We start from the raw sequence: 24,644 nt of genomic DNA, 5'->3' as shown, positions 1-24,644 counted from the left end.
TGAGCATTTGAGAAACTGGAGGCTGGTGTGGCCAAGTAAGTTAGGGGGAGAATGACGGTGATACATCCAGACAAGGAGCAGGGCCAAGGTCACATGAAGTCAATGCATGAATTCACCTTTCAGTTCATTCGTTCACTCACTCAACAAATCTTTTGAGGCTCTATGTGAGCCAGGACATGCCATTTTAGACCCTGAAAATCCAACATTAGACATGACAGGCAAGGTCCCAGTTCTCTCCGCTGTATCACCAGGTGAGATAACAGTGGCTGATGTGGGAGCAGGAGGGAAATTAATTCGCTGAGGTGAGTGGGGAAGTCCAATCACCACTTGCCTCTAGGCCCACGATCCCAGCAGAATTCCCTCTTTTGTTTGCTCTTAGGTGATTGTTGTCTTCCCCATAAGCCCATTTAGCAGATGAGAAAACTAAGGCTCCTTTGGAATGGAAATCCTGGCTTCTCCCCGTAAAGTCTGGAAATTAGAGGGAGTAGAATTAACTCCCTTCTCCTTTGCACAGGGCCAGCATGAGGCTTTGGGGAGGTTCTGAGACAGGAAACATCCTATGTCATCTCCCACCGGTCATGAACCCTACAGCATCTCCCACTGGGAGGGTCACCAACCCCATAGCATCTCCCACCAGGAGGACCATGACCAGTCCCTGGGACTGTGCTGCTGCACGCCAAGAGTAGCTGGATCCTAGGAGTGAAGAATCCCCAGCCTGGAAGGGGACCCCCGCCCCACCGACTGGCCATCACTCTGGGGTCCTCTGGCTTGAGGGCTCTCTGGGGCCACGAGGCCAGGCCTCCTCTCCACATCCAAACAGGCTGACTAGGTGCAAAAGGTCATGGTGCTTGCTCTGGGTGGGCTGGAGTTTTCCCGATTCAGGGGCCAGGGCAGTGGGTGGAGGGCCTGGGCAGAGAGGCAGAGCAGGGTCGTGTTCAGGCTTTGACACCCTGGTCCTGAACTCAAGCCCACAGGAGGCTCCAGGCAGCAGCTGCTCTCTCCTCTGCTGGGGCCTCCTGCCTGGAAGGCCTGTTCCCACCCATAATGCCTAGATTCCTCCCTCCAGGCAGCCTCAGGGACCCCTTTGGGATCCAGATCTGCTCTGCTCCTCACCACAGCGGTCTAGGTGTCACTTTAAAATCAAGGGACTGCTCATGCTCACCAGGCCACAGGACATTCAGAGGCTGGGTTGGCTGTTCCCATCCTGTGGTCGCAGAGCGCTGGGGGAGGGGAGATAATCAGTGTGATTTCTGTGCAGAGGATGGTCAGGGCTCCAGGGACAGAGGCTGCAGGAGTGACAGGCATCATCAGAGACCATTTGTCCAGCAGCTGCTCCAGCCACCTGGTGTGGACATGGCCTCGTGTCCATACTGTCCAGCGCACCCAGCTTGATGGACATCTGCCTGGCTGTCTCTCCCATTTTCATGTGAAAGGCAGGCCGGACCGGACATGGGGACTGGGGGCTGCCATCTGCTCCTGGGGGCTGCACTGTGCTCACAGCCGTGTGTCCCCCTGACAGGGGCTGCAGGGACAGGCCAGGCAGAGGTCAAGGAGAAGGAGGAAGCAACAGAAGGCGGCTCTCAGGGCTGGTCACGCAGAGGGTGGATTCTGATGGACAGGGCTGCTGTGGGTGGCCGGCACCATCTGTGTTCATCCCGGCCCAGGAAGCTCTGGGCTCCCCCAACTCAGGCGGGCCCCCTTGTCACCCAGGACCTAGCTGTGGCTGGCAGCAGGCACTCACCCCTTCTCAGCTGCTCAGCCATGGAGCCAAGAGCTAACTAGAGATCCTCTGTACCCAAAGTCTGTGGCCACCAGGCCACCCCGCCTCAAACACTTGGTGGCCAAGGCCTGGGGATGGTCCCCAGGCTGCACCTAATCAGTGGCCAAGAGGCTGCACCTCTAGGAGCCTCCTCTGTCACTCACCCGCCCGGGCCTGGACAGCCTGGACGCTCCAGCCAGAGGCAGCCCAGAGGATGCGGGAGGGGCTCTCCAGGGAGAGAGCAGGAGGGGACACTGCTGTGACCCTGTAGCTGCAGACATGTGTCTCCACAAAGGGAAGAGGCTGCTGTCCACTGTTGCTTTCTGCAGTGACACTGTGCCCTGGCCTGGGCTCTCTGCTGGATTCCAGAAGTACCTGGGTCGGGACAGCTTGCTTCCGCCTTTACCGCAGACCCGTCTCTGCGGCCCATCTGGGGCGATGTGGCCTCTGCTGTCCAAGACTCACTTTGAGGGGATCCTTTTCCTTGTTTTAGTGGAAACTTGGGGTCCTCCCTTTGAGCGCTTTTAGGGGCTGGGGAGGAGGTGGCTATCGGGGGACAGTGCGGGGGCTTCATGTGCAGCAGAGACCACGGCTTCATCGGTGGGATTTGTCTGGTGACTGGGCAGGGGGGTCGCCTGGACACGTGCTCCCGGCCTTCAGATGTGACAAGGGGGGAACCATTTGTGGGGGTCCTGTGTGCTGGGGACGGAGCAGGAAATGCCAGGCGACACCATTTTTCTCCCTCCCCACCCACCCGTGCTCACTCAGAGCGAGTGTACAGATACTCTGTTTGTAATTAAAAAGTAATTTAATTATCTGCTGAAATGAGGTTTCGGAATTAATATTGAAATGAATTCTAGCTGTGCTGTACGATGTCTTTTCTCCCTGCTCATTAGAACATCGGGAGGGGTGAGGAGAGAAGGTCCCGGGAGGAGGGGCCGTTCTTCCTAGGCAGCTGTCACAGGTCCCTCGGTGAGCTCTCACGGCAGACATAGCCCAGGACACCCAGACCCAGAGTGACCAAGAGCCCCGGCAAGATGTGGAGGAGCAGAGTTATAACCCGGCAAGAGCCTGATTTCAGGTTGAAACCAGGCTCTGCCATGCAGCAGCTGTGTGACCTCAGGGAAGTTACTGAACTCCTCTGAGCCTCCCGTGGAAAATAAGGATGATGGTGCCCCTCACAGGGTTGTCGGGAGGATTCAGTGTCCTCCTTCAGGTCTTGACTCGGATGCTGCCTGTGAGTGAGGGCGTCCTTGGCTACCCCATTTAAAGTCCCAACCCGGCCCCTGCACTTCCTCCCTCCTTTCCCCTCTGTCGTCTTCCTGGCTCTTACCAACATCAGACAAACCAAGGTTTCACTTCTTGATCATTGTCCAGCCTCGTTGTGAAATGTGAAGTCCTAGGACGCACGTTTTCTTGTCTGTTACGTTCATTGCTTTAGAAGGAATTAAGGACAAGCTACCCCAAATGATGTCACTTTGGTATATAGATTATTTTGAGCCGCAGGCACTGGAGAAACAGCAGGGGCAGGCAGGGCCCTCTGACCTCCCCTTTTCTAACCAAGAACAGGCCATGACATTTGCCACGAGATACACGCTCCCTTTGTACCAGGAAGAGAGCATCCTTATCACCAAACACTGGGAGTGGACGCCGAGGTGCATCTGCACAAACACACTTACTAAAATAACCCTTTGCTTCCACCAGTTCTACTCATTTCTCCCCTACGTATCTTCCAGTTCCTTCCCCATGGTTTACTGCCCCCAGTCCAAACCTTTTTGTCTCGTCATTTCTTCACAAATATATCATTTCTTCGAGAGAGATAAGTGCTTTCTGCACTGGGCACCTCTTCAGGGCTTCCTTCTCTTGTGAAGGCCCCGCGTATACGTCAAAATGTAGTCAAGCTTGTCCACTTTCTCCTATTTATCTGCCCTGTGTCAGCTGAATTCAGAACTCAGCCAGACTCTAAGACGTGAAGGAGAATTTTTTTTCCTTCCCAACGCTTTATTCCTAGAACCCATAGTAGCTGCTGCCACGTAGTAGGTGTTCAGCAAAGGCCTGTGTGGGTGAAATAATAAATGAATGAATGGGTGGTGAATGAATGAAGGCACAAGACTCAGAGCCCTGGGAGCAGTGACTTTGCCATCGGTTCCCTGAGTGTCCCAAGGCTAGCACTATCCGTCAGCCCGTGCCTCCCTCTCCCGGCTGTTTCCTTCCATCCGTTTCCCCAACACTCATCCATGAGCGCCTGTAAGTACCCGGTGCCATGTCCAGGCACCCTGAGAACCTAGCAGTGCAAAAGTGGCACATATTCCTGTCCTCCTGGAGCTGATATTTCGAGACAAGAGACAGAATTGAAGAAGTGAATGATTAAGTATAAACTATAATGTCAGATTGGGATAAGTCTTAGGAAGAAAAAACGTGCTGGAGGAAGGAACCAGAGAGTCACGGGCGCTGGGTGAGCAAAGGAGGTCTGAGGGACTGCTGCGGAAGGAGGCCTGAGATCTGGAGGAGGGAGGGGAGCCTGGCAGAATTGGGAGTGGGATGGCGGGGGGAACAAGGGGCTTCAGCACAGGGAAGAGCAAGGCCAAGCCTGGGTGGGTGCAGCCTGGAGAGTTTGCGGGCTGCGAGGGACTCCCGTGGGGTGGGAGGTGGACAGAGGAAGAGACGGTGCCCCAAGCCCAGGCGAGGGTTTGGCTTTTGTGCTGAGCAGGCTGGGGGCTGGGATGTCCCAGCACAGGAGGGACAGGACCTGAGCAAGGTTTTAAGTCCCCCGGGGCCACGCGTGGCGACCCACCGTGGAGGTGAAGGGGAAGGAAGTGAACCCTGGGAGAAGGCCACTCAGTGGGCTGGGTATGGTGGGGCTGGGCCAGGGTGGAGGCCAGGGAGATGGGACACGGGGCCAGAGCAGGAAGAAAGGGTGGCAGCAGGAAAAAAGCATGAGCACACAAGGTCTGTGCTTTGGTTGATTTTTTTTTCCTTAGAAGACTCAACCGCAACATACCACTTATTTGTCAGATGTGGGTCACCGCCTGCCAATCACAGTCTAGGGACAGGTCCCATGAGCCCCCTGGAGCTGCTGCCCTGGGCTGGGCATGTGGCCTCAGACCTGAGGTCTGGCAGCAGGAGGGGGCACAGGCAGTGGAGACTCACCCCGCCCCATGTGGCCACAGCCTCAGCAGGTTACTGCATCTGGGTCTGTGGTCCTTAAAGTGGGGACGGTGCCCTGGGGAATCATTGGGAAGATGAAGTGGGTGCCATGAGCAGACAACTGGGTGCAGGGTGGGCACAGAGTCACCATCAGCAGGAGGCTGCTGGGGAACCAAGGTAGTGTTCTGCCCCACCCTGGGAGGATGGGCTCCTGGAGCCGAGGATCACTGAGTCTTACAGGAAGCCCAGACAGCTCAAGGCCCCTATCGACCAATGGGCTGATCAATACTTTGTCAGCTGAAGCTTCCTGGCAAGGGAGTGGTTCCCAGCACTGGGCTTTTAGGACTAGGACTGTGATTGGCAGGGACGCTGGGGACCTGGCTTCCTGGATGTCCTGGCTGGTGTGGTGGGTGGACACAGGCCTCCTCAAGTGGCTCTGACAAGAGCCTCATCAATCCAATCACAGCAGGTGGGTGCCAAAATCTGCAGGCAAATGAGGGCAGGACCACAGGGCACAGCCACAGAGCACATGCCCAGGGCAGGTATTTATACAGTGAGCAGCCACCGGGCATTGCTGGTGTCTGTCCTGAGTTACTGAGTGTTGGGTGTGTGGAACATGCCCGGCCCTTGCACACGCCCGTGGGCTGCATTTGAGTCTGGGATGTCCAGTTGTGACTCCTGCGGTGGGCCCTCCATAAATAGCTGTGGATTTGGTGGTGGAAGCCGAGCCTGGGGAGGCCAGTCTGGGTGCACCATGAGCGCTCACAGCGGCTACAGGGGCGGATCTCCCAGGGACGCCAAGTATTTCCTTTTTCCTTGTCTCCTCCTCTGTCTCACTCCACCCCTCCTCCTCCCTCCTCCTCTGATCCAGCACAACTGACACTCGAGCCCCTGGAGGCCTGGGGATTATGGATTCTGGGCAGACACATGCTGGGGGCTGAGGATTACCAGCAGCTACTGATCCCCAGGCTGCGGGGCGGGGGCGGTTTACTCCAGCTCCCAGCCCCAGGGAAGGATAAAGCCTCCTGACCCCCAACCTGGCAGAGGCTATGCAGAGACAGTACGTCCACCCCTGGGTGCAGGGGACGCAGGGAGGAAACGGACCCTGTCCCCACCCTCAGGGACATCCCAGGCCCACAACTATGAGCATTAGTCATACTGTGCACTGAATCTGGTCCTCATATTCAGGTGAGCAGGAAACTCATCATCCCCGTCCTCGTCTCCCAATTTAATGTCTCATTGCCAGTCCCCATTAGGGGGAGTGAGGAGGCGGCAACTTCAACACACACCAGGCCGATACCAGGGACACACCCTCATTCCAGGGGAGTGAAGAGGCGGCAACTTCAACCCACAACAGGGTACCTCCTCGAGGCCATGTGATAGTTCTGGGATTTGGCAGGCGACTAAGTGTGAAGGGAGCCAGGACCTCCGTGACCTCTCTCAGCAGGCCCTGCGCCTCACAGCACACCAGCGACTCCCCTCTTCCTCACACATGCCCGTTCCCTCTAGCAGTAAACCATGCCAGCCTGCTGCCATGGTCTGTTTAGGCTGCTATCACAAAATACCATAAATGGGTGCCTTTTAAACAACAGGACTGTCTTTCTCACAGTTCTGGAGAACATGGAGTCCGTAATCAAGGTGGCTGCAGATTCAGTGCTGGAGAGGGCTTACTCTCTGGTTCATAAAATGCTGCCTGCTAGCCATGTCCTTGGATGGTGGAAGCGCTGAGCCAGCTCTCTGGGGGCTATTTGATATGGGTACTCATTCCATTCATGAATCCTAATCACCTCCAAAGCTCCCACTTCCTAATACCTTTGGGGTTAGGATTTCAACATTTGAATTTGGAAGAGACACAAACGTTCAGACCATAGCATCTGTATTCTAGTAGAACCAGAATTCACATACTTCTCGCCTCCTTCATTGCTACCACACATCCAAGCCTCCTTACCTCCCTCCTGGATACTGCATTGGACCCATCTCTGGTCTTCTGCAGTTCCTCCTCCATATTCAGCCAGAAGGGCCCTGTGAAAACCTGAGACAGCTCCTGTTCCTCCTCCGCACAGCACTCCTTCCCTTCAAAGCCAGTCCTTGCAGTTGTCTACAAGGCCCTGCCTGATGTGACCCCGGTTATGTTTTGCCCTCACCTCCCCTGCTTCCCTCTTTCTCGCCTTCTTCCAGCCACAGCAGCCTTATTGCTATTCCTCAAACACACCTGGCACCATCTAACCTCAGGGCCTTTGCACGTGCTACTTTCTCTACCTGGAATGCCCTTTCTCCAGATGTCTAGCCCACGTGGCTTTCTCCCTCAACAAATCCAGGTCTTTTCTCAAATGTCACCTTATCAGTGAGTCCTTCCCGATTATGCAATATATAATTTAGACCCACACGATCACACACATGCATGCGCAGTCACAGACACACACACACATGCACACGCGCACACACACACACACATCTCATCCCTCTAGCCTACATTCTTTTTCTCCTTTGTAGTTACCACCACTCAACATGTTATTTATTTACTTATTTACTCTGTTTACTGCTGGCTCCACTGATAGAATATCAGCTGCATAAGGACAACAGTTGTTTGTTCACAGCTGTGTCTCCTGCACCTGGCATTCAATACTTCTCTGTTGACTGGATGGTGAGTGGATGGATGGATGGGTGGGTGGATGGATGGATGGATGGATGGATGGATGGATGGATGGATGGGAAGATGGATGGATGGATAGATGGATGGATGGATGAGTGCATGGATGGATGGGTGGATGGATGGATGGATGAGTGGGATGGATGGGTGGATGGATGGATGGATGGATGGATGGATGGATGGATGGATGATGAGTGGATGGACGGATGGATGGATGGATAGATGGATGGATGAGTGCATGCATGGATGGATGGGTGGATGGATGGATGGATGGATGAGTGGATGGATGGATGGGTGGATGGATGGATGGATGGATGGTTGGATGGATGGGTGGATGGATGGATGGATGGATGAGTGGATGGATGGATGAGTGGATGGATGGATGGATGGATGGATGGATGGATGGATGGATGGATGGGTGGATGGATGGATGGATGGATGAGTGGATGGATGGATGAGTGGATGGATGGATGGATGGATGGATGGATGGATGGATGGATGGATGAGTTGATGGATGGATGAGTGAATGGATGGGTGGATGGATGAGTGGATGGATGAGTGGATGGATGGATGGATGGATGGATGGATGGATGGATGGATGGATGATGAGTGGATGGATGGGTGAATGGGTGGGAAGGTGGATGGATGAATGGATGGATGGATGGGTGAATGGGTGGGAAGGTGGGTGGATGGGTGGGTGTTGGATGGATAGATCAATGGTTGTGCATTGCTCCTGTCAAGCTGATCTGGAGGCCCCTGCTCCTTCTGGGGCCAGTATCAGACACAGACACCTTAGGGAGACTGACCTGGGTCCCCTGTGTCCAATGCCCCAGCAAGGTGGCCAGAGTCCCTGATGGGTGCGATGTGTGGGCTCTGAGTACAGCAAGGGCCGGGGTAGAGTTCAAGGAGGCAGCAAGGCCCAGGCAGAGAATAACTGCACCTCGAGTCTAGGTCAAGCTCAGTCCTGCAGGCATTTTATGTCTGGCCCACATGGTGCTTTTAAAATGGACTTTTAGTAATACTTAAAAATCAGGAGACTTCATAGAATAACCCCTGGTTTCTTGCGAAAGCAAAGAATTAAGTTTCAAAGGGCCTTGCTTCCTTCACATAACAATTAGCCAGACCTGGGGAGTGGCCAGCCCTTTACATGGCACCTGCCTCCAGTTCACTGCCACCCCCAACAGGCCTGTTCACCCATTATGTCCTTCCCTGGCCCCTTCAGGCATGTGTGTTCACAGCCCCTGCCTGATTGGCTGTTGGATCCAAGAGGATGGCAGAGAGTGCCCACCCCACATGGTACAGTAGCTGTGGGGTATTTTCATGTGCCCCCAAGTAGCCTAGAAGTAGCAGAGAGACCAGCTGGGCTAGCAGGGCTATGGGACCAGCACAAGGAGCGTGTCCAGGATGCCCACGATCCAGGCTGCAGGACGAGTGTCTCAGCACATGCTGACTCAGAGGGATGTTACCCAATGACCATGTTAGTTCTCACTGTCACCTGGTACCAGGTAAACCTTCCAAAAAGGTAAAGGGACACCCTAAGTTGTCTGAGGTCAAACTTCCACTACACATGCAACATGGGGACTCAAATAGAAATAATAGTTAACATGGCAGGCATTGCGATATCTAAGTACTTTTAGGAGAAAATGTTTTTAAATGTCCCAGCCACACGAAGAAAACATTCTATTACTGTCCCATTTCATAGATGAGGAAACATATGTTCAAGCCCAGCGTGTTCAAGTATACTTGGCTAAGGTCACAGGGCTGGGAGGAAGCGAGTACAAACCAGGCATTCCGGTTCCAGAATCTGTGCTTCAACCAGTTTGCACTAATGCCACCAAGATATTGTGAAGTTTTGCAACAAAAGGTGCATTTCTGCCACTTGAGTGGTGGACTGAGGTGTGGCTTCACCTCCTCTCTAAACAGGACCCGTACAACACCAACTGCTTTCTAGACCTCTTCAGGCCGGGGCTGCCCTGTTGTACACGACAGTGAACTGGAGGGCACGTACCCACGTAAACAGCTGGGCTGTTTGGTGTCGGGGTGGGCAGGGGCACTGCAGCCTGACCTCTGCTTCAGCCTCTTCCTTCCTTGGGGAAGTGGTTAATTGGTTGGCCAGGCCAGAGGGTCACTCCTAGAAGCCCCTGGGACACGATCGATTTCTACTCAGAAAGCCTCAGTTTGGGCCAGCTGTCACTCGTCACTTGTCAGCATCACCGGGGAGTCACTTGGGCTGGAGAAGAAAGTGCCCTGACTCAATCCTCAGCCACATGGGCTCAAACTCCCAGTACAGAGACTCCCAGCCCAGCCTGCCTTCAAATAGAAATGCTTGTTAACAGGTCCTGCACTATTCAGAAAAGAAAGTCATAAAATACCATAACCTAGCTAGACACGTTATTTTATAAAGGTCAGTAAATGCCCAAACATGCTAAACAGTGAAATAACAGCGATTCTAATAAGCCGTTATTTAGCATATGATAAATGTTTTCTATATGTACATCTGCGAGCATGACCACACTGAAATGAAGCCGTGAGGTGTTCACACCTAAGCACAAGAGGACAGTGAACATGGGAGTGCAAAGGCAGACTGTGGTGCAGTGACCTCACACCACAAGAACACGACGGCGGGTGTGCCACAAAGTGGACAATCTTTCCTCGATGTCAAAGGTTGATGCCGTCCTTAAAAATTCAGCACATCTTGGCCGGGTGTGGTGGCTCACACCTGTAATCCCAGCACTTTGGGAGGCTGAGACAGTTGGATCACCTGAGGTCAGGAGTTCGAGACCAGCTTGACCAACATGGCGAAACCCTGTCTCTACTAAAAGTACGAAAATTAGCCAGGTGTGGTGGCGCATGCTTGTAATCCCAGTACTTGGGAGGCAGAGGTAGGAGAATCGACCCCGGGAGGTGGAGGTTGCAGTGAGCAGAGATCGCGCCATTGCACTCCAGCCTGGGTGACAAGAGCAAAACTCCATCTCAAAAAATAAGAAAAAAAAATCAGCACATCTTAAAATCACAGGGAAAGATAAAAAGAAAAGCCTTTGTGGTGACACAACAATGTCCACCCTGTCCTTTGTCCTTTCCAGGACACTGGTTGATTCTGGGCGTGTCCTCTCTCCCCTGCAGCTGTGGCTGGAAGTCCAGGACACTGACACCCCCCAGAGTACGGCCCTCACTGCACGTGGAGGGATGCGGGTGTACAATGCGCCAGCAGCCTTGTGGCTCACGGGGACACTGCTGGGCGCAGGTCCTGGACTATTTCCCCAGTCCCCAGCAGTCTAAGCTTCCGATGCCTGCAGAGGTGACATGTTGACACATTCAATATCTATGGGGATGCCTTCCCTTCCCACACCCACTCCAGGGTTCCTGGGTCATGTCCCAAATAGACGAGTTGCCCTTGAATGTGACTCAGGGTCTGCCTCTGGGGAGGCCAAACTGAGACCCCAACTGAGTGAGAATCTAGGGTTAGAGCCTCAGGAACGGGTTTCACCTCCTCGAATGTCTGGCAGGACATGAAAGTCTGGCTGGACCGGACACTGGCCCGGGTTGCGAAGGACCTTCCCATACACCAAGGGCACGATGTCAGCACCCCGGCCCCGCCCACTGCTGTCAGTGATGACCAAGTATGTTCCCACAATTCTCAGAACTCGCCCGGGGTCAGGACCACCCACCCCAAGAATTCCCACAACTGATCCCTCCAGACAGGGACTGTGAGACCCACAACCCGGACAGCCACCTGGGAGCTCCGGTCTGTGTGGAACAGAGGCTGACTGCCCCGTCCCTTCGTTTCCCATCTGTGCAGCCACCTGTCCTCCCTGTTTCAGGCAGGAGGGGAAACTCCTTTGTCCCCCACCTTTGTCCTCACTGTGATGCCTCGGGTGCCTTCCTTGAAGGGTGCAGTGCACAGTTCAGAGGTCATGAGTGCTGGCATGGGCGGAACCACTCCCGTATGTGTTTTATTTCATTCACAGAAGTGGCCCTCAAGTGTACTGAAAAGTGGAATCTGTAGTCAAAATTTTTAAATAAGGAGACTTTACATTTAAAGAGCTGCATTTCCAATTTCTCTTGCGTAATCACAAGCCGTGGGAACACGGGTGACATTTGCCCTCGGTAGGGATCCCTGAAGCTGAGCTGCGGCTGCCTCTCCACACGGGGTCTGTGCTCACCATTTTGCCACAGTCCCCACTCCTCCCTGTTGTCCCCACTTCTGGCCTGTTTCACTCACTCACATCCCCTGCCTCGCCCCTGTGAGTTTGTGTCCCTGCCAGACTGGGGACTCCACAGTGAGGCTGAGGTCACCCCACTCTCTCCCAACGTTGCAGAGCTGTTACAAGGACAAAGGATTTAGTGAATGTGAAGTGCCTAGAACATAGGTGAGCAATACAGGTCAAACAATCTTAGAATTATGGTTACTGTTTATAAAGTTATAGAGATGACACAGTGTGGGGTCAGGAGGGTGGGCTCTGCAGTGTGGCTGCCTGGACTCAAATCCCCACGTGGTCATTTCATCTCTGAGTGACCCTGGGCAACTTACTAACCTCTCTGTCACTCGGTTACCTCGTCAGTAACCTGGATGATCAAAATTGCACCAACTTCCTGGGGCTGTGGGGGTTGAATGAGCTCAGGCACCTCGAGTGCCCAGGCCCCAGCTGCCCACAGTGAACGCGTCGATAAGCAGCAGCTGCACGTGTTAGCGCTATTGTTCCTCAGCACTCCCTACCTCACCCAAGTCCCCACGAACTTCAGATGCCACTTCAGGTTTATCCTCTTCCAGGAGGCCCTCCCTGACCATCACAGGCTATGAGCACCTTATGTAAACATGCTTCTGATCAGCGCCCAGACCTCCCCAAGTCAGCATGTCAGGCGTGCGTCTCCACAACCATAACAATCACAATGGTGACGATAGTGATGATGATGATGATGACAATGAATGGTTATCGAGTCCTGAAGAGGCCAGGAGTTGCATTTCACTCTCTGAGCCACCTCATTTAATGAACCAAGGGTGATGAGGACTCGGGTGTCATTCCTGCACCCACCTGACCTCCTAACAGGAGGGAAAGAACAGGACACACATTCCAAGCACCTGCTGTGTACCAGGCACATTCATACAGATTGACTCCCTTAATTCTGTGGGATCTGCATTACCATTACCCCCATTCCACAGACCAGGAAACTGAGGCTGGGAGGATGAGGTGACCGGCCTGGGGTCACACAGCCAGTGAGTGACAGAGGGTATCATGCACTCAGGTGTGTTTGGTGCCAAATACCAGGCTCTGCGCCGATGTCCATGAGGCGTTTCCTCCAGGTGTGAGTGGGAAGAAGATTCTGCAAGGCTGCTGCTCTGGGTGGGCTGTTGGCACAGAGAACAGGACAACAGTTGGAGGCAGACATCTGGGTCCTCTCCCTGCCCTCCCATAAGCTCCCCTGGACACACTCCACATCAGGACCCTGGCTCCCCTGGGAGGACGTCTGCTCACCTCTGGGAGGGGAGGGGAGGGGAGCTGATGAGAATGGAGGGCCCTCCCTGCAGTGCCCGGATCCCCGTCCCAGCTCCTCACATCACAGATGGTGGCACCTCAGCACCTCGAGGATGTGAGAAGGAAGGGCATGGGGCTCTCGTTTCTCTCCTCTCCTTTCATCTCTCTCTCCTCTCCAGTCCTCTCCTCACCTCCACTGCTCACCTCTAGGCCCCTGAGTGTTGGAATTAATGCCGACCTATGCCATGCCAGGTGTTTCCTTGAATCATTCCTTGGCCTTTTGGTTGCAAGAACCCAAATCAAGGACTAGAACAAAACCAAGAACAAAGACACAGCAATGCCTGGTTTGCTGTTCCCTATTCACAAGGTGGCTTCAGGCACAGCTGCATCCAGGAGATCTTACAGTGTCACTAGGGTGCCTCCTCTCCGTCTCTCAGCCCTGCTTCCCTCTGTGTTGGTGGAGTTCTCAGACTGGCCCTTCAGGTAGTGGCAAGGTGGGTCCCCAGCGGCCAGGCTTCCATCCTCCAAGTTAGCACCCTGAGCAGAAACTGGACTCTCCCCCAGTGAGTCTGGTACAGCCCTGGGGTGACACTCATTGGCTCAGACAGAGTCTATGGATGTCACTGGCCAGACCCAGGTCACATGACACCCCTGTGCAGAGAAGGGGCTTGAACCATCTGGACTGAGAGTGGGGAGGAGTTTGCACTGTGACCCCTGGGTGGGTGTCAGGGTGCAGGCTGCGGTATCTGTGGCCACAGTATCAGTGTTGGGTCCGCAGGGATCAGTCCTGCCAGAGATGCTTTCTTGCTGCCTGCATAGCCTCCACACCTGTCTCTTTGTCCTCCCAGAGATTCCAGAGCCCCCGGCGACCCTTTAATCCATTCCTTTCTCTGCTCAAACCAGCTGGAGTGGAGCCTCTGGTTGCAAGAGGAGCACTGATGCTCTCATGGTAAAGCCTCATTTTACAGATGGGGAGGCTGCGCCCCAGGGAGGGGAAGTGACTCCCAGCGTCACAGGTCCCATGAGTGGTGGAGATGGGATTTGAACTGGGGACTCAGGACAGCTGTGCCTGCTCCAGTCCAGGCTGATGTGGTCTCCTTTCTGCAGGGCCAGGGCCAGACCCTCAGCAAGGCTGCCGGGGGGTCTTGGGGACAGAGCCGCTGCCCTGGCTGGGGTGGCCTTGCAGGAGGAACGGGCCAGCCTGCTGTCCTTCCTGGGTAGGCTGAGTCTTGCTCTGTCCTGGCCAGTTTTAATAGCCTGAGGGCAGAGGGGAGGCAAAGGTGAACTCTAATGAGCCATTGATTTCTCAGCGGGAAGCCGGCTCTGGCCCCAACAGGTTTCCTCCTAATGGATGGGAAGAAAACCTGAGGACAGCAGTGCCCTGGCACGGGGCCCCTCGGGCACCTGGCTCACTCTCACTGTCTGTCCTTCTGAGGCCCAAGATGGACTTTTTGGGAGGTGGCCCAGGGCGAGAGAGGCTGTTTGTCCAGTTCCAGCTCTCACCCGCACCGTCCAGCAGGACCTGGATCCCCCCATTTGCTCAGACGTTCAGGCTGCTTCTGTCCAGGGACGGGGCCGTCACTCTGCTGTGCTGTTCAAGGCAGACCTGAGAGCCACCTGGAGTCCCTCAGTGTGGCTCTTCCACTCTGACCCAAGGCAGGCCGCCTCTGCACACCTGCCCTGTCCACACTTAGGCAGAGCCCCCGTCACTTCTCCCTGGGTCACCGCAGATGCCTCCACCCGGGGCCTCTGCAGTTTACTGTCCCCATGGCAATGACAGGACTCTTTAAATCTGCAAATCGGGCCTTGTCATCCCTCTGCCCGATATCCCCCATGGCTCCCCACCTGACTCAGAATGAATGCCAGTGCCCCAGCCTGTGCCACATGACTGCCCTTTGTCCTTGGGGTCCTCTCCCCACCTCCCCCTGCTCTGTGACCTGCAAGCTGACTGGGTGGCGCACACCACAAGGCTCCCTTGCCTCTGGCTCTGGATGTGTCCCCTCAGTGGGGAGTCCCAGTGGGAGGTCAGCAGGGTAGTGTTGGGGTTCACCTGGCTCCTTCCTTTCAGGGTCACCTGGGGCTGGCTGCGCCCTGGCCTCCTTTCTATCCTCCACTACACGATGGTCTTTTCTGCCCCAGGGCCTTTGCACTGCTGCTCCCTCTGCCTGGCCTGCTCCTTACCCCGCCCCTCTAGCATTCAGTACACAGTGCAGCCGCGGGCTGCGTGAGGCAGCCTGGGGGAGGGAGGGGCAGGTGGTGCAAGAAAAACAGGAGCTTCCCTCGGGCCATGTGGACCTGGGGCAGAATAAATCTCAATGGAGATGTCAAGCTAGTGGCTGTCACTCAGAACCCAGAGCTTCAAGGAGGGGACTGAGCTGGAGGCAGACGTCGGGGGTGTCTTGGTTGATGTGTGTCCTGCAGTGTCACCTTTCCAGGGACACCTCCTCACCCCTCCCATCTACAGTGTGTGCTCCTGCTTCCCCCATGGATCCCTAAAGCAGCACATTTTATGTTCATCACACAAACCTCATCATACAATGATCATTCTTGGTGATTAGTGTACAGTACTGCCTTTCGTCTTCCGTTTTAACTACTGAATCTCAAGGGTCGAACACAATGCCAGCCACGTAGTAAATGTTCAGTGGTGTTTGGCTAAATAAAATAATCAATGAATGCACAGTGTGCATTTAACACACACGTACATTCGGAGCCCTGTCCCACCTGTACACACTCATGCACCTGTGTGCATGAACACGCCCACCCTAGGATCCTTTCCTGATGGTGGGATTCTTGTGTCCAATGACACAACACAGCTCCCTGGGAGGAGTTTCAAATGGTGCCCACCACAGAGCCAGTGCCCACCTTCACTGCCCCGCAGACACCTGTGAATTCGAACCAGGCATTTACCTAGACTCTCTCTCCCAGCACGAGCATCGTCAGACCTCCATGGATTTGTGCTTTGTCCCCGTTTCTCTGCTCCGAGTGTCTGGGGAGGATTTATGGAGGAAACAATATCATGAGACCTAAGTGACTTAGAGCTTGAGGACATCGACCACAGCATCTTCAGAGGGAACGCAATTCAGATGGCAACCTTCCCAGTGGATGAGGTCACGTGGTTTCCCTGGGGAAGCCCCGCCCCCAGCTGCTCCTTCCTGAGGCCCCACCTGCCCTTCCAGGCCCAGCCCAGTCCTGCCTCTTCCCAGGAGTTTCCTCTGAGGTCCTGGGTCACAGGGAAGGGTCTCCTCACAGCTCTTGAGGCAGCTCTGCCCGCCCACCCACTGGGGTTCATTTCTGGCCAGAGCTCCTCCCTCCTCCCCAGGGCCTCAAGAGAGCTGCTTATCCCCCAAAGACTGTCCTTGGTGTCTTCTTAGCTGAGGACAGAGTGTTAAACACATTACAGACAGGACCATAGTATCCCACACTACGCCATAAAAGGAAAGTTACAACTTTCAACCTCTGTAAATATTTAAAAGTAACGAAATTATACTCCAAGTCTTATAAAACATTGTGTCAAGGGTCCCTTGTATAAAAATATACATGTATACATTAACACTATAACTCTCTAGAACCACAAATATGACACAAAATTAATGTAGGTGCTAGAACAAATATTACGAGGTTTATTCTCACTGGCTTAGCTTCTCTTTCTAGAGCTTAGGAGCCTGTTTGGGGATAATTTATCAATTGTGACTGTGCCAAAAGCTGGTACAAAGTCTGGGCTTTGGAGCTGTCGATGTGCATGCAGCTGGGGTCAAGGGCGAGTTTGATCTTAAGAGCTGTGCAACCTTGGGAGGAACGTCAGCCCATCTGCTGTCCAGTTTCCTCATCTGTAAAATGGAATCAGCACAGGATCCTCCCTCAAGGGTTATCTGGGGCTGCAGTGAAATCACACGTGAATCATGTGAACAGTGGACACAGGACCGGGTGACTTCTCATCAAATCAGAAGCTTTCATTGTCACTCGGCTACACAAATACCCCCTTCCCCCAAAAGCATCCCCAAAGCCCCAGGCTCTGCCAAACTCCCAAGCAAGGGTGCCTTGGTAGATCGTCATAAACAGCTAACATAATAAAAATATGCTCCTAGACACGTTTTTTTTAAAGTGCGTATTGATTACACAACAGGCTCCAATATACTACAAAGTTACACGGAGCAGATTAAAAATACAACTCTCCCTGGGCCATAAATTTGACTTAAAACTTGCACACAAGCTGGAAAATACACTAAACATTTCATTAATGCTTATCTGCTGGACCTCAGAATTTCGTACGAGCTCTGTGTTGCTTTCTGCTGTGTGATCCGGTTCCCTGCAGACACGTCTGTGGCACCCCCGCCCCACTTTGATCTATGTTTGGAAGTTTATAATTTACCTCCCGCCTCCTGACGTGGGGCTTTCCGTCTGCTCAGGACTCCAGTGAGGTCATCCATTCGGTACATATTCATTGAGCTCTCACTCTTTGCCAAGCAAGATTCCACGCATGGGGGCATGAAACACTAGAGAAAAGACACAGAGGAAATACAGTCTAATCAGGTGAGATAAAGACAGGAGGCGGTAGGAAAGGATGGGAGGAGGGAGGAAGGAAGGGAGGACAAGCAAACGCCAGTGAATTGCTGGTTTGCTCATGCACTGACATTGAACTTCACAGCAACCCTACTGCAGGTGCAGGTGCCGTTATGTGCGCTATTTTACAGATATGAAGACTGAGGCCCAGAGAGGTTGAAGTAACTGCCCAGAGACACCCAAGTAGGAAGTGGTGGAGGCCTGAATTGAACCCAGGTCTGCCTGAATTCAAAGCCTCTCACAGGTCTGGAATGAATGAATGGATGAATGAGTGAATGAATGAATGAATTCCGGAGTGAACACAGGAGCACATACATACCACTGTCAGGTCCCTGCACATCAGGATTCCACGATGACTCTTCAAAACCCAGGGAGAGCCCAGGCCTCTCTCTACCTCTCCCTCTCCCCTGCTTTCTCATTCCCAAGAATGATTTAGGATCCAGATCAAGCAACCTGGCCCTCCTTTGCCCCTCTCGCCGCTGCAGATGGCATTTTGCCTGGCCTGATGGGGTGGCCCCCAAACCACTCTGCCCGATTCCACCTTCACTTTCTCCAGGCCATTCTCCACTTACTAACAGAGCACGCCTTGAAGACCCGAGGCCCACCATGCCCTCCCCTGCTCAGAGCCCTCCAGGACTTCCAGCTCACTCAGAACAAAAGCCAAAGTCCTTACAGAGGGCCCCAAGGCCCAGTGAGATCTGCCCGCCACTTTCTGCGACCCCAGCTCCTTCCCCTCGCCCTCTCTCGCCCTCTGCTCAGTCCCTGTGGCCTCCTTGTCCTTCTTCTGCCACACCAGATGCCGGCTCACCCACTGTGCAGTCCTGGCCTTGTTCTTTCCTCTGCCTGGAAGGTTCTTCCCCAGGCGTCCCACTGTCAGCTCCCCCAGGTCTTGGCTTAAGTGTTTCCTCCTCTGTGAAGCCCATTCTGACTACCCCATTTCTAACAGCAGCCTTGCCCTCACTTTTTGTACTTTATTTTTCTCTTAGCACTTGTGACAATCTGATATCTGCTTATGTATCTCAATGGCTGTCTGTCTCTTCCTCAAATACATTGTCAACTCAAGAAGGCAGGGATTTTTATTTTCCAGTCCTCCCTGTATTCTGCCTTCCTAGAATCCCCTTCATATCAGTTAAAACAGAAATCAAATACCTTCCAGGCGCGATGGCTCACACCTATAATTCCAGCACTTCGAGAGGCTGAGGTGGGCAGATCAGGAGGTCAGGAGTTCGAGACTAGCCTTGCTGACACGGTGAAACCCCGTCTCTACCAAAAATACAAAAATTAGCTGGGAGTGGTGGCACATGCCTGAATCCCAGCTACTTGGGAAGCTGAGGCAGGAAAATTGCTTGAACCCAGGAGGCAGAGGTTGCAGTGAGCCGAGATCACGCCATTGCACTCTAGCCTGGGTGACAAGAGTGAAACTCCGTCTCAAAAAAAACAATCAAACACCAACAGCAAAAACCTTTCCTCAGCATGTTCTTGGTGCCCAGCCAAGTGTCTGCTTCTGTCCGATATAGACTCATGGACATGGTGTGTCAACAAGGCTCAGGCTTGCTAAGGACCCAATGCTAATGGCATTTGCTAATGGCTTCAGGCCTCACATCTCTCTGTTTCACCTAATTTCTGTGAGCATCATTTCTCTGCATGCTTTACACACACCTCATTCTGTAAGCCCCTCATTGGGATAAACTGGGTCCTCAGAACCTGGAAGTTCATTCAGGCAATGGAGGTCTCCTGCATCTCATCTGTCCGCAGAGTTCCAAGGACCGGGCTGGGAAGGCAGGGGCTACTGTGTGTCCTTCTCACTCTGGAGGCTGAGCACACGGAGCTGGGGCTGGCCTACCATGGGCGCTGGTTACATATTTAAGTTTGAAAGGGTATAAAAGAGATAAACAGCGTCTGAGGACAGGTACCAGGGTTGGGGGCAGGGGTGCTGTTTGAGCTGAGATATGAAGGATGAGACACAGCCACGAGGAAAAGATGTGGGAAATAGCAAGGGCCTAGGTCTCGGAGCAGGAGTGAGCAAGGGGAGCTGGAGGAACAGCAAGGAGGCCCCTGTGGTTGAGGGAGCCAGGGGAGAGTCTGAGAGGCCGCCAGGGGCCAGGTTATGCAAGATATTGGAAGCCATGAAAGGGAGCTTGGGTTTTCTTCCAAGAGCAATAGGGAGCCATTGAGAATTTCGGAGCAGGAGGATCGCATGATTTGATTTATATTTTTAAATGCTCATTCCAACTGCTGGGATGGGCATGGATGGGTGGAAGCCTGATTGAACAGCGGAGTAAAGGGATGAAGCTGCTGTGATTATCCAGGAGGCCAAGATGGATGAGAGGCTCAGCCCAGCGAGGCATATGGGGAGCTCAGGCACACTTTGGAGATAGGCTCAGCATTCCTGCTTGGCTGGATGGACTCTACGTTAAGGCTTAGGAACAGAGCCCCTACTGACAGTGAGGTATGGCCATGTCTGGTAATTCTCGTGTTGCTGGGTCACATTGACTGAGCGACCTTGCAGGAAGGAGAGGTGGCTGGACCCGTACCCTCTCCAAAATGCCACCACAACACAGTCCTAATGGTCCCAAACCCCGTACTTCCCAAATGCGTCCCACGGGGTATTTGTCCCTGGACCTTCCTGCGGGGTCTCCCTTCTCCTCTGAGGAAGCTTCTACCTGGAGTTTGCACAGGGCCATAAAGCTCATGTTTATTCTGCTAATTGATATAAATGGCTTTCCTTTCACAAGCACGCCCATCAGCACTGAGCATGTCCACATTAATTGGGTTGGAGGAGGAAAATTAAGTGCTTCAATTTGCCATTTTTCAAGATGAAAAATGGGAAAGGAGAAAATCACTCAAGTGAGAGGGAAGGAGCTGTGGGTGCTGAAACCCCCTTCGAGGAGGAGGCAGAAGCTGCGCCGAGGCGGGAAACAGAATCCTGTAGGGAGCGGCCCTGGGCGAAGGAAGGAGGTGATGAGGTCAGAGCCCACAGCACCCCCAGCAGCCCTTCATGGGCCTCAAGTGTTTAAACAGAGTAATGCACATTTCAAAAGCAGGATTCATCCAGTGCTCCTGGCTGTCCTGTGGGATAGCATTTCCTGAACCCTGGGTCAGATGGGGTCCTAAAGTTGCAAGGCCAGGATATCCAACCCCAACAGACTTAAGCAAAAGGTGAATAGATGGCTTTGGGAGGCCAAGGCGGGTGGATCTCTTGAGGTCAGGAGTTCAAGACCAGCTTGGCCAATGTGGCAAAACCCTGTCTCTACTAAAAATACAAAAGTTAGCTGGGAATGGTGGTGTGCAGCTGTAATCCCAGCTACTTGGGAGGCCGAGGCAGGAGAATCACTGGAACCCAGGGAGTGGGGGCTGCAGTGAGCCAAGATCATGCCATTGCACTCCAGCCTGGGTTACAGAGTAAGACTTCATCTCAAAAACAAAAACAAACAAACAAAAAAAGGAATGGATGGGCTCAAAGAACTGAAAAGTTTTGAGAGTGAGTCCAGTGTCAGGTAGAGCTTGATCTAGGGACCAAGTCACTTCCTCCCAGCCCTCCAGGACTGCTCTCTCCTCTTCCTTTGCTTGTGGAGAGATTCCACCTACGAGCACAGCAGCCCCAGAGGAAAGACCTTCTCTTCCCGGCGGCCCCTGAGGACGTCACAGGATTTACCTGATTGGACGTAACTGGCCATGAGTCCATCCCTCATCCAAACACTGGGGTCAAGGTGACAGGATTTGCTCACAGCCAGGGCCACTCCTCCAGGTGACTTGGGATGAGTAAGAGAGAGATGCCTCTTCCTTTCAGGAGAAGCAGCCTGTGCCAGGACACAGGCTGGCACAGGTTCTGAATATGCCAATTCACAGGCCTGGATCTTGTGCCTTGCATGGAGCTGGGTGTGGGGTCCATCCTCCCACAGCACATGAACCAAGAGTGGAGGATGGAGGTTTCCCAAAGGACAATCAAGGTGCTGTGCCCAGGAGGCAGAGCTCATTCATTCATTGCCTGTTTAGAAAATGCTCACTACGTGCAGTAAAGAAAGAACTTAGAGCCTCGTTTGGGGATTGTCTTGGTCTGTTTTCTGCTGCTGTAACAGAATGCTACAGATTGGGTGATTTAACAGAAAAGAGGCTAGGCACAGTGGCTCATACCTGTAGTTCCAGAACGTTGTGGAGCTGACGCAGGTGATCACTTGAGTTCAGAAGTTTGAGACCAACCTGGGCAACATAGAAAAACCCTTTATCTACAAAAAACAAACAAACAAACAAACAAAACGCTCGGTGTGGTGGCATGTGCCTTTAGTCCGAGCTACTCGGAAGGCTGGGATCGGAGGATTGCCTGAGCCTGGGAGGCTGAGGCTGCAGTGAGCTGAGATCATGCCACTGCACTCCAGCCTCGGCAACAGAGCAAGACCCTGTCTCAAGAAGAAAAAAAGAAAAAGGAAAAGAAATGTATTTGGCTCACATATCACCGCTCTGGAGGCTGGGAAGTCCAAGACTGAGGGGCTGCCTCTGGTGAGGGCCTTCTTGCTGCATCATGACATGGTGGAAGGCAAGATACAGTGAGGAAGCACACGCATGAGACAGAGAGAAAAAGGGGCTGGACTCTGGCAATAACTAAGCCCTTCTGTGATATCAGCATCACTCCACCAGTGAGGGCGATCCCTCATGACCTAGTCACTTCTTAAAGGTCTTAATACCATCAGAATAGCAATTAAATTTCTTTTTTGTTTGTCTGTTTGTTTTTTTGAGACAAGGTCTCACTCTGTTGCCCAGGCTGGAGTGCAGTGGCACAATCTCTACTCACTGCAACTTTGACCTCCTAGGCTCAAGTAATCCTCCCACCTCAGGGTCCCAAGTATCAGGGACACACAGGTGTATGCCACCATGTGTGGCTTTTTAACTTTTTTTTAAAGAGACAGGGTCTCATTATATTGCCCAGGTGGGTCTGGAACTCCTGGGCTCCCACCTGGAGCTCCTCCCACCTTTGCCTCCCAAAGGGCTGGAATCATAGGCATGAGCCACCGCACCCAGCTGGCAATTAAATTTCAACATGAGTTTTGACAGGGATGTTCAAAACACAGCAGGGTATAGACAAAAATAATCAATGAACTTATTAGTTAGATAATATTCACGACGGCAGTGCCCTGGAGAAAATTAAAGCAGGACAGGAGGACAGGGCATGCAGTGTCAGATGGGGTGGCCTGGGAGACCTCACAGATGAGGTGATATTTGAGTAAAAATTGAAGGAGATAAGTCCTGTGGATGTTTCAGAAAATAGAAATCCCAGAATAAGAAAAGCAGGTGCAAAGGTCCTGAGGCCAAGCATGAGTTGGCCTGAGCCAGTGTGACGGGGCAGATCTTACAGGCCCTTGTGGGCTGTTAGAAGGAATTTGACTTCTGCTTCATCTGTCATGAAAAGCCCCTGGGGGTTCTGAGCAGAAAAGAGACGTGATCTGGGTTCTGATCGAATTGCTCAGATTGCTGTATGAGATTAGTTTGTCATGGGGAGGGTGGAAGCAGGAGGTCAGTGAGGAGGGGACTGCAACTGTCCAGGAAACAGGGGATGTGGCTCTGGACTTGGGTGGTGGCAATGGTAATGGGAAGCGGTTAGATCCTGGATTTAATCAGGAAGCAGACCATAAAGCGTTTGTATCCTGGGTAGGCAACAGTAGCAAATGGCCCCTACAAGTGGTGAACTAACTAGATACTGATCAAAAGCAGGCAATCTGTCTGTTTAAAGGTGACCATTTCCTGTATACTTGTCTCCTCCCTCATGTTCCTCAGGTGTCATCAGGAAGTTCCGTGTTCCTTGTCTAGAGCCACCTGACTGTGGCTAGCTCAGCCAACTGGGCAGGACCAGTGTGATCCATGGAAAGAGAAGGATGCTGTGAGCTGGGTGCAGAGGCTCCCCATGGTACCCTGAACCCAGAGCCATCCTGGAGGCAGGGAAGGGGCACAGCTCCGCTCCTAGTGGACAAGATGCTTAGCAGTCCCTGGTCCCCAGATGCAGAGGACACAACCTTCATAAAGCAGCCTTCTCATCTGTGGATCTGCCTGTTCCCACCTTTTAGGTGACCCAACGGAAAACTCTGAGCTCTGTTAGGATTCTTACAAAAACTCAATTCAAACAGACTTAAGTGCAACAAGAAAACCTCTAAGCCCATGTAATGAAGTCAGGCATATCGGGCTTCTGACCCAGCTGGTTCCAGGGCTCCAACAATCTGGCCATGACGTAGTCCGTCTCAATCTCTGGGCTCTGCTGTCCTCTGTGTTGTCTTCACTCCCAAGCAGGTAGTCTCCGTGGGGGACCATGACAATCGCAGGCAGCTCCCGACTTCCATCCCCCAGCTCAGCAGCCCTGGGGCGCAGAGAACATCTCTTTCCCAGAGTCAGCAAAAGCCCCAGGGCAGGCTCCCACTGGCTCACTGTGGTCACGTGTCTGTGACAGGCCACAGAACAGCCCCCATGAACGATGTCCACGTCAAATACTTGGAACCTGCGGTGCCCACTTACTTGGAAAAGAGGTCTTTGCAGATGTAGCTAAGCTAAGGATCTTGAGATGAGGAATTGATTCCGGATTATTTCGAGTGGACCCTAAATACTGTCATGGGTCCTTATTAGAGGAAAGAGAAGACAGAGGAGGAGGCAATGAGGCCACGGTGGCAGAGACTGGAGCGATGTGGCCACAAACCAAGGAATGCCCACAGCCACCTGAAGCTGGAAAAGGCAAAGAACAGAGGCAAAGTGGGGCGAAGACCCCACCTCCTGAGCCTCCAAAGGGAGCTGTGGCCACCCTGACTTCAGGTTTCCCACCTTAGGGCTGTGAGATGTGAATTTCTTTGTTGTGCGCTGCACCGTTAGTGGTGATTTGTCTCAGTGGACACAGGAAACAATGTCCCTCCCACTTCCAATTAGAGTCCAGGAGGATGGAGCATTCTGCATGGTCGCCCTGGGGTCACACATCCCCCCAGCCCAGTGCTGGGTCAGCCCCACCCGGTCCACACCATGGCTCAGCCTGAGGGTGACCAAGTCCACAAGGGAAGGTCAAAGGCGGGCGGGACAGACACAT

Source organism: Macaca nemestrina, chromosome 15 (assembly GCF_043159975.1).
Source record: "Macaca nemestrina isolate mMacNem1 chromosome 15, mMacNem.hap1, whole genome shotgun sequence".
Classification (NCBI taxonomy): domain Eukaryota; kingdom Metazoa; phylum Chordata; class Mammalia; order Primates; family Cercopithecidae; genus Macaca; species Macaca nemestrina.
Note: the sequence above shows the minus strand (reverse complement) of the source record.